The 15,424-nt window shown below is 34.3% G+C and overlaps 1 long non-coding RNA gene across 1 annotated transcript in view; it reads left to right on the top strand.

The window, feature by feature from the left end:
• Positions 1-15,424, top strand: part of LOC129532968 (uncharacterized) — a 104,005-nt gene that overhangs the window by 67,825 nt on the left and 20,756 nt on the right. Inside the window, exon 3 of the long non-coding RNA XR_008678951.2 lies at positions 8,576-8,694. This is a non-coding gene — a long non-coding RNA (uncharacterized lncRNA). The remainder of the gene's footprint in view (positions 1-8,575; positions 8,695-15,424) is intronic.

The following is a 15,424-nucleotide window of genomic DNA, read 5'->3' as shown; positions in this document are numbered from 1 at the left end:
TTTGGTGTCTTCCATTTATTTCATCAATGCTTTATACTCTTTATTGAAGAGATCTACTTTTTTAGTTGTTTATTCCTAAGTAGTGTACTTTATTTGTAGCTATTGTGAATGGAATTACTTTCCTGATTTCTTTTTCAGATTGTGTGCTATTGGCATACAGAAATGCTACTAATTCTTGTATGTTGATTTTGTATACTGCAACTTTACTGAGTTTATTAGTTCTAATAGTTTTTGGTGGAGTCTTTAGGTTTTTCCCAATATGATATTATATCTTCTGTAAACTAGGATAATTTGAGTTATTCCTTTCTTATGTGGATGCTCCTTACTTCTTTCTCTTGTTTGATTGCTCTAGCTAGGACTTCAAGTACTATGTTGAATAACAATGTTGAAAGTAGGCATCCTTGTTTTGTTCCACATCTTAGAGAACATGCTTTCAGTTTTTTTCCATTCAGTATGTTACTAGCTGTGAGTCTGTCATAGTGGCTTTTATTGTGTTGAGCTATGCTTCTTCTATACATGGTTGTTTGAGGGTTATTTTTTATCAAAGAATAATGTTAAATTTTATTAAATGATAGCATATTGTTTAATTTCCATGTGCTTGTATAGTGTGCAAAATTTATTTTATTATTGGTTTCTAGTTTAATTCCATTGTCATCAGAGAAGATACTTGATATAATTTTATTTTTAAAAAATTATTTCTAAGAATTACTTTGTGGTCTAACATATGGCCTATTCTAAGAATAATCCATGTGCCGAGGAGAAGAACGTGTATTCTGCAGCTATTGGGTAAAATGTTTGGTAAACATCTATTAAGTTCATTTAATCTATAGTACGGCATAAGCCCAGTGTTTCTTTCTTGATTTTCTGTCTCAACGATCCATCCAATGCTGAATGTAGGATGTTGAAGTCTCTAGCTGTTATTGAATTGGGGTCTGTCTCTCTCTTTCATTCTAATAATATTTGCTTTATATACATGAGTGTTCCAGTTTTGGGCACATATATGTTTACAATTATTATATCCTCTTGCTGACTTGGCCCCTTTATCATTCTATAAAAATCTTCTTTGTCTCTTTTCATAGTTTTTGTCTTGAAATCTATTTTGTCTAATATAAGTACGGCTACTCTTGCTTTCTTTTAGTTTCCATGGGCAAGGATTATCTTTTTCCATTCTTTTATTTTTAGTCTGTGCGTCTTTATTGATAAAGTGTGTTTTGGAAGGCAACAGGTCAATGGGACTTGTTTTTCACCTTTCAGCCACTCCGTCTTTTGATTAGAGAGTTTAGCCCATTTCCATCCAATGTTAGTGGTAAGTACAAAATTACTACTGTTATTTTGCTATTTGTTTTGTGGTTGTTTGTTCTAATTCCTTGCTTTTTTGTTTTTTTGCATCTCTTGTAGGTTTTTTGATTTGAGGTTACCATAAGTCTTGCAAGTAACATCTTAAAACTCATTATTTTAAACTGATGACAACTTGACTCTGATTGAACAAAGAAACAAGCAAAAATAAAGAACTTTACACCTTAAATTCCACACTTTTATATTTTTTATTTCTATTTATATCTTACTATACTGTCTATGTCTTGAAAAGTTACTATTTTTGAGAAATTCATCTTAGCATTTCTGCTCAAGATATGAGTAATTTACCCACCGCAATTAAAGTGTTATAATATTCTGTATTTGTGCCATTATTACCAGTGTGTTTTGTACCTTCAGATGACTTCTTGCTTCTTATTAGCATTCTTTTCTTTCAGATTGAATAACTCTCATTAGCATTTCTTGTAGGACATGTCTGATGTTGACAAAACCCCTCAGCTTTTGTTTGTCTGAAAAAGTCTTTATTTATCCTTCATGTGTGAAGAATATTTACACTGTATATAATATTCTAGCATAAAATCTTTTTCTTTCATCATTTTAAATATGTCATGCCACTCTCCTGGCCAGTAAAGTGTTCACTCAGAAGTCAGCTAACATACTTATTAAAGCTTTGTATATGTTGGTTTTTTTCTTTTGCTGCTTTTAGGATCCTTTCTTTATCCTTGACCCTTCGGAGTTTGATTATTAAATCCTTGATGTGGTCTTATTAAGTTTAAAGCTGCTTGGTGTTCTGTAACTTCCCTGTATTTGAATATTGATACCTTTCTCTAGGTTTAGAAAGCTCTCTGTTATTAACTTGTTGAATAGATTTTCTATCCTGATCTCCCTCTACTTACTCTTTTAAGCCAATAACTCTTAGACTTGCTGTTTGGAAGCTATTTTCTAGATCTTGTAGGCATGCTTTATTCTGTTTTCTTTTGTCTTCTCTGCCCATTTATTTTCAAATAGTCTGTCTTCAGGCTCGGTAATTCTTTCTTTCAGTTGATCTATTCTACTGTTGAGTGACTCTGATGCATTCTTCAGTTTGTCAATTGCACTTTTTTGGCTCCAGAATTTCTGCTTGATTGTTCAAAATTACTTTAATATTCTTATTAAATTTATCTGATAGAATTCTCAATTCCTTTTTGGTTTTATCTTGTATTTCACTGGGCTTCCTCAAAAAAGATAAACTGAATTATCTATCTGAAAGGTCGTATATCTCTGTCACTCTAGGATTGGTTACTGGTGTTTTATTTGGTTCGTTTGGTGAGGTCATGCTTTCATGGATGGTATTGATGCTTGTGGATGTTCATCAATGTCCAGGTATTGAAGAGCTAGATATTTATTCTCATCTTTGCGGTCTGGTCTTATTTGTTCCTGTCCTTCTTGAGAAAGCTTTCCAAGCATTCAAAGGGAATTGAGTGTTATGATCTGTCTTTGGTCACTGCAGCTGTATGTGCATTAGATGGCACCCCAAGACAAATAATGGCATGACTCTTGCAGACACAGAGAAGTATTGCCTTGGTAATCCTCAGTAAGATCCAGGAGAATTTCCTGGATTAACAGGTGGATTCTGATGTTCTCTTCCTACTTTCAAACAGTCTCTTTCTCCATGCTGATGATGCCTGGAGTTGGGGGAGGAGTGATACAAACACTCCTATGGTCGCCAACACTGGGAATGTGCTAGTTTACACCTGAATCTGGCACAGTACTGTGTCTTGACCAAGTCTTTTAGAAATTATTTCCTGGCCCATCTGCTGTTTATTCAAGTCTCAAGGGCTCTTCAGTAGGCAAATGATGAATCCTGCCTGGCCTCTGTCTTTCTCTTCAGGGCAGCAGGTTCCCTTCTGGCCTAGAGTAGGTCTAGAAATGCCATTCGGGAGCCAGGACCTGGAACTGGGGACTTTAGGAGGCTGCTTGTTGCTTTATTTTACTGCAGCTGAGCTGCTGCTAAAGTTGCAAGGCAAATTTTTACTTTTCCCTTTCCTTTCCTCATGCAGAAGTCTCTCCCCATGGCTACCACCATCTCAGGGCCATGAGGACTACTGCCTGGACACTGTTGACTTTTCTTCAAAGCCAAGGGCTCTTTAGTCAGCAGATGATGAATGCTGCCAGGACCGGCTCTTTCCCTTCAGGGCATCAAGTTCTCCTCTGGCCTAAAGTGGGTCTAAAAATGTCATGCAAGAGCTAGTGCCTGGAATGGGGGATTCAGGACTCTGCTGGGTGCTTTATTTTATTGTGTCTGAGCTAGTATCCAAATTGCAAGACAAAGTCCTCTTTACTCTCCTTCCTCCTTTCCTCAAGCAGAAGGATTCTCTCCTGGTGCCCTCAGCTGCACTGCCTGGAGTTAGAAGAGGGGTGACAAACATTCATTTGGCTACCCTAGCTGCTGTTTCACTGGGTTACAGGTACCCAAGTCCACTGGCTCCAAGCCCAGCACAGCACCAGCACTAGTCCTGGAATTGCAGTCCTGTGGTCTAGACAGCTTCTTAAGTTTATTTAGGACTCCGGAGTACTTTAGCCCATGGTGGTAGGGCTAGTCATAACTCAGACTCTCACTACTGATATGGACAATTCTCCTCTGGCTAGGACTGGTCTAAGTGCTCCTTCTATTGGTCACCAGCTGAATTGTACCCTGTGTTGCTTCTGACTGTGACAGGGCAGCACTGAGTTCTAAAATGCAAAATTTCACAATCATTGCACTTTCCCTCCCCCAAACACACAGAAAATGTTCTCCATACCACATGACACTGCTGGGGGATGGGGCAGGGGTGATGCAGGGAATTCAAGACTCTTTCCTACCCCTTCAGTGCCTCTTTCCTTGATTTAATGTTAAACCTGGGTACTGTGATTGCTCACCTGATGTTTTGTTCTTTTCAAGGTGCTTCCCTGTGTGGATAGTTGTTCAATTTGGTGTTCTTATGGGGGATTATCACTGGCGGGTTCTATTCAACCATCTGGCTAAGCCTCCCTCCTGACAACCAGTTACTGATTTTTAATATTCAGCATATAACACTTCACTAAATTCTGTTATAAGTACAAATAATTGTTTTGAATCATCTGTACAATACAATATTTGCTTAATAACTGCATTATCAATATGTCCAAAACTTCTAGGACAAGAAAAATAATTTATTTTTAAAAAATTGCTATGAACCAAAAGGTTATTGATGTTTTTACAGTCTCAATTCATAAAAATGACTTAATTATGCAGGAGAATATTAGCAATTTTTTCAGATTTTCAAATTAGCATAGGTTTCAACATATATATATGTTGAAAAGTTATATATTGAAACTTAATATGGGGTATATTTTAACATTATATAGTATGTATATGGTGTGTGTAGAGATGTTATACATAGTATATATATAATGTGTGTATGTGTGTGTGTGTGTATATATAGTGTTAAAATATACCCCATATCTCTATTTCCTTCAGTCCTTTTTTAGTTTCCAGGATATATGCCTTTTCTTTAATATTATTTTAAATTCACATAATTATTTTTATATTTTCTCATGTCCCAGTGTTATTTTTTGATGAAAATCTTATATATTTAAGATGTAAATGCAATAATTTGATATACATGCACATTATGAAATGATTATCACAATAAAGTTAATTAGCATCACCTAACATGGTTAATCACCTTTGTATGTGTGTGTGCTGAGAACACTTAGGATCCACTCTCTTAGGTAATTTCAGGTATCCAATACAGTATTATTAACCATAGTCACCAGGCTCCACATTAAATCCCCTGATCTTATTTATCCTGAACAACTGAATTTTTGTACCCTTAATAAAAATCTCCCCATTTTCTCTACTCCCAACCACCATTATATTCACTGCTTCTATGAAGCTGACTTTCTATGTTCCATGCATAAGTAAGATTATATAGTATTATAGCATTTGTTTTTTTGTGTCTGACTTATATTACTTAGCATAGAGTTCTCCAGTTGCATCCATGTTGTCTCATATGGCAAAATTATCCTCTTTATGGCTGAATAACTGTAATTACACACACAGACACACACACACACACACACACACACCCCACACACCCCCCACCCCCCACATTTTCTTTATCTATTCATTGGTTGATGAACACTTAGGTTGTTGTCCTATATTGGCTATTGTGAATAATGCTGCAATAAACATGCAGGTTCAGATGTCTTTTTGAGGTACTGATTTTATTTCCACTGGATATATGCCCAGAAAATAAGATTGTTGGATATGATAGTTTTATTTTAATTGTTTTAGGAAACTTTATACTGTTTTCCGCAATGACTGTTTCAATTTACATTCCCACCAACAGTCTATAAATATTGCCTTTTCTCCATAGCCTTGCCAACACTTGTTATCTCTGAACTTTTTGATTAATAGTCACCCTAACAGGTGTAAGATGTTATCTCATTGTGGTTTTAATTTGCATTTCTCTTGTGATTTTTGAGCACCTTTCATATACCTGTTGGCTATTTGTGTGTCTTCCTTGGAAAAATGTCTATTCAGTCCTTTTACCTATTTTTAAGTGAAATATTTTGTGTTGTTTTGTGTTTTCTTAACTACTGAAATGTAAGTGTTCCTTAAATATTTTAGATATTGACCATTTATCAGATAAATGGTTTGCAAAGATTTTCAACCTTTCTATAGGTTGCCTTTTCACTCTCTTGATCGCTTCTTTTGAAGAAGCTCTTTAGTTTGATGTAGTTGCACTTGTCTATTTTTTGTCGTTGTTGTTGTTTGTTCTATTGGTGTTGCCTCCAAGAAAGTATTTTGAAGATTAATGTCATGAAGTTTTTGACCTGTGTTTTCTCCTAGGAGTTTCACACTTTCAGGTCTTATGTTTAGGTTATTAATCTGTTTTAAATTGATTTTTGTGCATGGTGTAAAATAGTGTTCAATTTCATCACTTTGCATATGGATATCTGGCTTTTCCTATATCAATTATGGATAATCTATCTTTTTTCAGTTGTGTATTCTTCATTCTTGGCACCATTTAAAAAAATGGTTGAATATATATGCTTGGGTTTATTTCTGGGCTTTCTATTCTGTTCCATTTGTCTATGTGTCTATATTCATGCCAGTATCATACTGTTGTAAATACTATTGCTTTATAATATAATTCAAAATCAGTAAGTTTGATGTCTCTACCTTTGTTCTTTTTTGCTCTTTTTGCTTAATTGCTTGGTTAGTCAGGATCTTTTCTGGTTCCATAGAAATGCTGGGGTTGTTTTTTTCTATTTCTTGAAACATGTCATTAGAATTTTGATAGGGATTGCACTGAATTTGTAAATCACTTTGTGTAGCATGAACATTAGAACAATATTCTTCCAACTCTTAGACATCTGGGTCTGCCTCCAGAAGCATGGACAGACATGTCTCTCATTAGTTTCTTGGTTATTCAGGACTGCTCCCAAACTGCAGCTGAGAGGGTCTGGGGACAGGTAGAGGCCACTTCAGTGTCCACAGTCAGGACCCAAGCTGGTGAGTAGATGACCTTGTTACCTGAGACGTGGGTGGGTATGGTTCGTCCCAAGCACCTTGGGAGATGTTGCTGTTGGAACCAAGGCCAAAGGAGCTGTAGTTGAGTCAACAAAAGGAGGAGGCTATTTCTGGATCTGTATTCAGGACCACAGTCAGCATGCCTGACACCTGGGCAGGGAACCTATCTTCTCAAAATGGCTCTCATCATTCTTGGGTCAACTGGAGTTTCACAATTTCCTATCTGGATCCCAAAGTTCCACAAAGGCACTTTTGTCCATGGATGGCTACCAGTTATTGATGCTACAGGAGGGATGTGTGGGGGACCTCCTATTTCTTTATTTTGTTGCTGTCACCTCTCCTCTAATCTGTTCTTATTTTTATAGCTAGTTGAAGGGCTTGCTTTTTATTTTTGACTTTTGTTTTCATTACCCCTCCCTTCCTTTCTTATTAATTTGAAAAATAATTTTATAAACTCAAGGATAAATGCTAATTAATAAACTTTCCTTCTTACAAATGAAATATATCAGGTTATAGATTTTTCTAGTGAGGCACATCTTCGTATTTAGATTTTGTATACATTCCAAATACTGTTTTATTTTACTTAGTTTCTCGCTTGAACCAATGCATTTAAAAACTTTTTAGAAAATTTTCATGTTTGAGGGTTTCTAATTTAATTTGTATTATTAATTTTTAGGTATATTATATCGGAGTAAAAATATAACATAACAGCCTGGGCAACATGGCAAAGCCCTGGCTCTATGAAAAACACAAAAATTAGCAAGTCATGGTGGTGTGCGTCTGTAGTTCCAGCTACTCAGGGTTGAGGCAGGAGGATCACCTGAGCCTGGGGAAGTCAAGGCTGCAGTGTGCCATGATTGCACCACTGTACTCCAGTCTGGGTGACAGAGCAAGACCCCCCCAACGCTTCTCTATGAACACACACAGACACACACACATACACATACATACACACATGTATATATATATATATAAAATAAATACACCTTATGATTTTAGACATTCATTAAAATTGTTTCTATATTGTGTTATTTTAATCACTATTAATTAATAGAAGTACAGTATTTGGTACTTTCCTTGGAGATCTGAAAGAAGATATGCATTCCATTTGTAGCTTATAAAATCGGTATTAACATTATATGTGTATATATATATATCTATATATCTATATATATATATCTATATATATGTATTTTGAAATAGCTAAAGAACTCCAGAGCTTTAAGTTCTAGAAAAATGGAATGGACAGATTAGAGATGAATTTGTATCTGCCAAAGTAGTGATATATTCAGATATCAGCCAAATAAGTGTACAAATTTAAGATACAAGTTTTCAAATTTTCCAGTTTAATTTTGTCACTAGTAATTAAATTTGACTTTCACTAGGGTAAAAAACTGCGATTAATTGACATACTTCAAAATTACTACTTGATTCTCTAATTATTTAATAAAAGCATTCTGTCTTAAGAATTCAAATCAAGGATGTAAGAGAAAAACTCACATAAGCCTGTTTTCTGTTGCCGAGTAATATGTGAACTGTAGTCCAAAGCAAAGTAAGATGTATGGAAGGAGGGAGATTGGCAAGTGACATTTTCCTCCATGAATTTTGCGTTCTCACTTCACTCTTTGTTACCCCCTGAGCTAGAATCCCAATATGAGGCTTGTCACAATCTGTATCTGTCACCTCAAGTGAATGAACAACTTTCCAATATGTTCCTGACAGCAGGGCTTCAACCACGTGGGAGGATCTGGGAACAGCTCCTTGATTGGCACTTCAAATATCCCTCATCAGCTCCACCATGGCTTGAATTCTGCTGAAGAACGCAGGTGTTCCAAGTTGGAGTATGTTAACTATTTCTGTATTTATTTTAATTTTGAAAAAAAAGTAAGAGAAATAGTTTATTCTAAAGCCTATAATGTAAGTTTGAAATGGATGAAGTATATTTTATTGCAATCCTATTTCATAATTTACTCGTACCCTTCCTATAGATATACTCTGTCTAATATTTACAGGCAAGATATTTAAAGATAAATGACACAAACTTTTCGGCTTATACATGTTTATTAAATAGACCTATATTTGATATAGCTTAAAAAATTAGACTTAGAACACGGAAGATCAGATTGTTTGGGAAGATTTGCTTTATTTTCTTTCTCTTATGGTCCTGAATATTAATATTAAATAGCTATGTTAGTGGGCAACTTTCAGTTACCTAAGCAGTGAATGTTTATTTTAAAATACAAATTAAGTTGTATAATATTACACAGGAATTAAAATGTCTTATTCCTGAATCACTTTATTAAATTATGTTGATTCTTTAATATCTGGATTAACATATTTCTTGTAATAAATAATGAATAAACTGAAAAGTGTGTATATACTTAGGTAGTATAAGAATTGCAAATGAAATACAATGACAAAGAGTGTTGGTGGGAGTTGAATAACCTTAAAACAGCATTCACACTATCTTAATATATTTTCTCATTTAAGATTTGTTTAAGGTTGACTTATAAAAGTACCGTAAAGGATGTACACTGTCTCTAAATTTACCTTCAAGTACATTTTTCAAGAATTTAATATGAAGTTCTCTTCATATTATACATAAAGACCTGTTTATTTTCAAATCCTTTTAGGAAACCATTGTTCCTAACAATGAATATGTACATATAATTCTGACCTGCTTTGTTTTGATATTTATATAAGATTGTTTAACAGCATTACATTTACGGGAAAAAGAGCATATTTTAATAGGCTAGTCTGCATCCACTTTAGAATTGGAAGGTGGCTACCATTTATGGGAAAAGAAGTATATTTCAATAGGCTATTCTGCATTAGCTTTAGAAGTGGAAGGTGGCTACCTTTTGTCATAGTAAAACAAAGTTGCTTAGTATTAATAGGTCAGGTTGGAGGCATACCTAAACAACTTAGAAACAAAACGCATACTGAGAACCTTCACATATTTAATCACATAATTGTTATTTTAAAGTATTATAGAGCAGGAAAAAAGAGATTTAGCAAGTGCTTGCTTCTTTTATGCTATTTCAAACTTGGTAAATTGAAAGGAGGTTTAGATTCAAGATATTTGTTTTCTTCTTTAATCCTTCAAGGACATTTTTTTCTGTTATTTTTTCTGACATTATTCTTAAGCCAACATAACATTCTGGGTTTAAATTGCTACAATATCATGGATGTTACCTTTAGAATTAAAGAATTAATATTGTTAATACCACAGATGAGCATTCTAACAGGATGTGCCACTTTAAAGAAGGTCCTCAAAAAACTGAGGCTGCACCTTGTATTGTGACTGATCACAATAGTGCTGCCCTCATTTAATGAACGGGGATGTCCGTGGAGTCTTGACAATAGCTTATAGGATGTTTCAAGGTTGCCTGAGATAGGTTCTGCAAACAAGGAGTAATAGGTAATTGGGCAAGTTGTGGACAATGGCAGCTGAAAAGAAGTAAAAGAACTGGCAGCTTTGAACCCATGAGCTGATTTTAGTGACAAACAACAAAAGGAAAAGGATTTCCTACTGGGACTTAAAAGATGCCAAAATAGTCTACACACATATCAACGGAAAGCACAGTACAGTATCTTCTTGCTTTACACTGGTGAAATAAAATGAAAGTGAAGTAGATGTTTCAATCTCCTGGACTTCTACTGTATTTTCATTTGGAAAGACTTCAAGTTACATCATAAAAGCAAAAACAAAGAGGATAAATGGAAGGCACTAAAACACTTTCTTTATTGGCCATATTCACTTCATTTTGACATGAGTCTCCTACTCTTTTCTTTGTCGTACTTGGAATAGTATTTTATTTTAACAGCCTAATAATACTGATGTCTGACCTGCTTTATGTTTTTGGCTATACAATTATCTTTTTTTGTGGAAGAGCTGGTAAATAATTTTTTTAAATAATAAGAAAATGTTGATATACATTTCTGAAGTGAGAAAGAAAGAAGAAAAGAGACAGAAAGGAAGGAAGCAGAAGAATCTCATTTTTGAAGGAAAAAGAAACAAGTCTCACATGTATTTTTGGAGCACTGTATTGGAGATGAGAATTCTGAATATAATCAAGGAAAAATACATATTAAAAAATGCTTATATATATATGATGAGAACGGTTAAGATTAGCCTTCTTTCTAACCAATTTTATGTTGGTTTTATAAAATATATATATATATATATATATTTTTTTTTTTTTGAGACGGAGTCTCACTCTGTCGCCCAGCCTGGAGTACAGTGGCATGATCTCGGCTTACTGCAAGCTCTGCCTCCCGGGTTCACGCCATTCTCCTGCCTCAGCCTCCCGAGTAGCTGGGACTACAGGCGTCTGCCACCATGCCTGGCTAATTTTTTCGTATTTTTAATAGAAACGGGGTTTCACCATGTTAGCCAGGATGGTCTTGATCTCCTGACCTCCTAATCTGCCTGCCTCGGCCTCCCAAAGTGCTGGGATTACAGGCATGAGCCACCGCGCCTGGACTAAAATATTTTTATATATATTTTAATTGCATATATGTGCTATTCTAGTAGTTATAATGATTATAAATTTAAGGATGAGACAATATATAGTCCATATATCATATTTTATATAATCGAATATACAAATTTGTATAGATCAAATACATACATATTTATCTATAAAGGGAACTAGGAAAAAATTTATCTGCTTTGGGTTCAAAGCTATTTCTTGAGAGAGTGATCACAAATAGTCACAACAAATGTGTTTCTTAACATCTCTGTCAAGGGTGATTTTTGTGGTCAGCTAGACATCATGGGTCATTTCTTCTGTGATATACAGGAACAAGTCAAATTCAAAGTTGCTTTCTATAAAATATAGTAGGTTAGATCGCCAGCCTCCCTTAAAATGAAATGTAGTGTTCAAGAAATAGTATATGAGATTAACCTCCTGCAGTTGCTAATAGTATAACTTCGACAACATAACCTAGCATCTTGGTGACTGATTTTTAAAATTCGTAATATTATAATAATTTCTACACTATAAGATTATAAACAGTACGTGTAACAAAATGGGTAATTGCTTTAGAATTAGGAGGTGTTCTGCCAAACTTAATTACTAGAAGTTATCCAAATGAAGAAAACTGTAAACTGTTTGCTTCTGGGAAAATGGAAAAAAAAAAAAAAAGCAGTTTAACATTTCTGGATTCTCTCAGAAAGACAGAGAATGGAGGAGAATATGACGGGTTAAGCAGGCATTAGTAATGATATAAAGAGTCTTCCATACCATGTAAAAAAGCTCAACATTGCTCTGTGGTGGTGTGTAGCCATTGCATGCTTACAAGGATGAGGCAACATGGGCAGATTTGTATCTTAGATAATTATTGAGGAGGGAGACACAAATTCTTAGAAAGCTGTTAAAATAATCACATTGAGACCTAATGAGAACCTGCGTTAATGAGGTTCTAGTAGGATGACAGTGGTGAATAGATTGAAACAATTCTCAAAATACAAACTGGAAAGTACTTGTTAATATTTCAAATATACAGAGCAAAAATACAGAAATAACATTCAACATTGTTATAGTTATCTTGGATTAGTCAAGGTGTGGAGCCCACTCATGACTTTTAGATAAATGCCTTTTTTTTTTTTAACATTTTACCACATCCTTTATTATTTCTTATAGATAATTCACCTGGCTTAACCTAAAAGAAAAATTAGTTCCAGGAATTCCAGACCAATTTACTTCTGCATAAATCAGATATTAAATCTATTCTAGCTGGAAAAAACTATAATTTTATGGTGTGTATATTACTAAAAGTTTTCTGTGTTTTCTATGTATTTGTGTATACTTCTTTCCACTTAATTAAATATAAGATGGTCTAGGTGGGAAAGAACATGAGCACTTGGGTTTGATACCAGACTCCAAGCAGTGCCACCTAGTGATTAAGTATGACATCTAGAATCAAACAAACGTGCTTCTGGAAAGATTAGCATCCATTCTTTAAACCACTGACTTTCTAGCTTTACCTTACAGCCAGGAATGTCAATCACTCATTAGTTTGATTCCATGACATTTTTATTTTACAGCTTTCTCTTCTATCCGTGGATTTGTGAGTAGAGTGACTTGGAGCCAGTTAGCGTATTTGAAGACTCTCTTCACCTTGTATTACACTTCCCTAGGTTGTTTATCTTCTAGGCTTCCTTTGTCATTTGCTGTCAAGATTGTAACTTAAGGTTTTAAGGAATGACCTTCTTGGGTGTGGAGCCTACATTTTGTACTCCAAACCATGTTTACCAAGGAACTCTTCAGTGGGATATTGGCAGTGGCAAATAACATGCAATAATATTAAAGAGGTATTCAGGAATCCCATTTATCAGTGACACTTGTGAATACAGCTCCCTCAAAAACCACTTAGAAATGAAGCATCACGAGTCCAAAGTAGAATTCAGCCTTTTCAGAATAAAATTCCATAAAACTGTACCACCCTTTCTCATATAATATTATGCTTAACAGTAAAGCTCACCAATATCCTTAACAATTTTATTTTAATTAACAGTTATATAATGTTTTACACTTTGTAACTTTTTTGGCCTAAGTTTACCTTATTTTATCATTGAATAGTATTTTACTTGTCAGATATTGGCTCTACTGTTCACCTATGTCATAATTATACTTGCTTCTGCTACTTAGAATACTGGTTGTTTAATGTTGTTAAGCACCAGTTTCCACAACTTTGAAACGAGAACTTGAAAATCCCTAAAAGGGTAAGAATTAAATGAAAGAAGACATGTAAAGAACTTAACACAATATTGCAAATACAGTAAGTACTCAATCAAAAGATGGGTATTACTACTTAAGCAGTATAGGTAACCAAGATGGTCATATTCAAGGTGTACAACACGATGCTTTCATATGCACATACATTGTGAAATGATTATTACAATTGAGCTAACATATCCATCACTTCACATAAAACATATCCATCACTTCACATAATAACCTGTGTGTGTGTTGACAGTGCTTAAGATCTATTCTCTTAGCAATTTTTAAGTGTACATTATAATTAATAAACTATAGTCACCATGCTACACATTAGGTCTATAAAATTTATTTATACTGTAAGTGTGTAACCTTTGACCAACATCTTCCCATTTCCCTCACCTCTCGACCTCTGGTCACCACCATTCTACTCTCTGTTTGTATGAGTTCAACTCTTTTAGATTCCACAGACAAGTGCAATCATACAGTATTTGTCTGTCCACATCTGGCTTATTTTACTTAGCATAATGTCTTCCAAGTTAAACCATGTTTTCATAAATAGCAAGATTTCCTTATTTGTGTGTCTGAATAATATTCCACAACACTGATTTTATCTATTGAGTGTTTTTGACACCTTTGCCAAACATTAGTTGACTGTGCACGTGTGGTTTTATTTCTGGATCTTCTATTTTTTCTATTTGCCTATGTGTCTGTTTTCTGCCAATAACATAATGTTTTGATTACTATCATTTTGTAATATAATTTGAAATCAGGAAGTTTGATGCCTCTGATTTGGTTCTTCTTGTTCAAGATTGCTTAGATAGTAAAGGTGGTTTTATATGAATTCGGTGTTTTAAAAAAAAATTCTATCAAAACTGTTATTGGAATTTTGGTAGAGATTGCATTGAATCTGTAGATCACTTTGGGCAGTATAAACATTTGAACAATATCAATTCTCCCAATCCATGAACACAGGATATTTTTCCATTTATTTATATCTTCTTCAATGGCTTTTACCAATGTCTTATAGTTTTTAGCATACAGATATTTCACCTCCTTGGTGGAATTTATTCCTAAGTATGTTATTCTTTTTAGACTGTAAATGGGATTGATTTCTTTCTTTATTTTTATTGTAGTTTCCTGTTAGTGTATGGAAATACAGCTGATTTTCTATATTGATTTTGTATCCTGATACATTACTTATGCCCACTTTCATCACTCCTATTCAACCTAGAACTGGAAGTCCTTGTCAGAGTAATGAGTGAAGAGAAAAAATGGCATCCAAATTGAGAAAGAGAAGGTAAAATTATCCTTATTTGCTGATAATATGCTCTTACATCTAGAAAACCCTAAAGAATCCATCAAACACTCTTAGATTTGATAAATGAGTTCAGTAAAGTTTCAGAATACAGAATCAACATACAAAATATTAGTAGCATTTTTATAAACCAATAATGAACTAGTTGAGGATGAAATCAAGAAGACAACTCATTCATAATAGTTACAAAATTTTTCTAGGAATATATTTAAGTAAGGAGGTGAAATATCTCTATAAGAAGAACTACGAAACACTGATGAAAGAAATTGCAGATTACACAAACAAATGGAAAAACATCCATGCTTATGAATTGGAAGACATGTTTCAAGAAATAGAAAAAAACAACCCCAGCATTTGTATGGAACCACAAAAGATCCTGACTAACCAAGCAATTAAGCAAAAAGAACAAAGGTAGAGACATCAACCACTGATTTTGAATTATATTATAAAGCATATCATATTATAAAGATATCATTAAAATGAACATACTGCCCAAAGTAACCTACAGGTTCAATGTGATCTGTATGA

The sequence above is a fragment of the Gorilla gorilla genome, chromosome 3, assembly GCF_029281585.2.
Source record: "Gorilla gorilla gorilla isolate KB3781 chromosome 3, NHGRI_mGorGor1-v2.1_pri, whole genome shotgun sequence".
Classification (NCBI taxonomy): Eukaryota; Metazoa; Chordata; class Mammalia; order Primates; family Hominidae; genus Gorilla; species Gorilla gorilla.
This window is presented reverse-complemented; position numbering and strand designations above follow the sequence as displayed.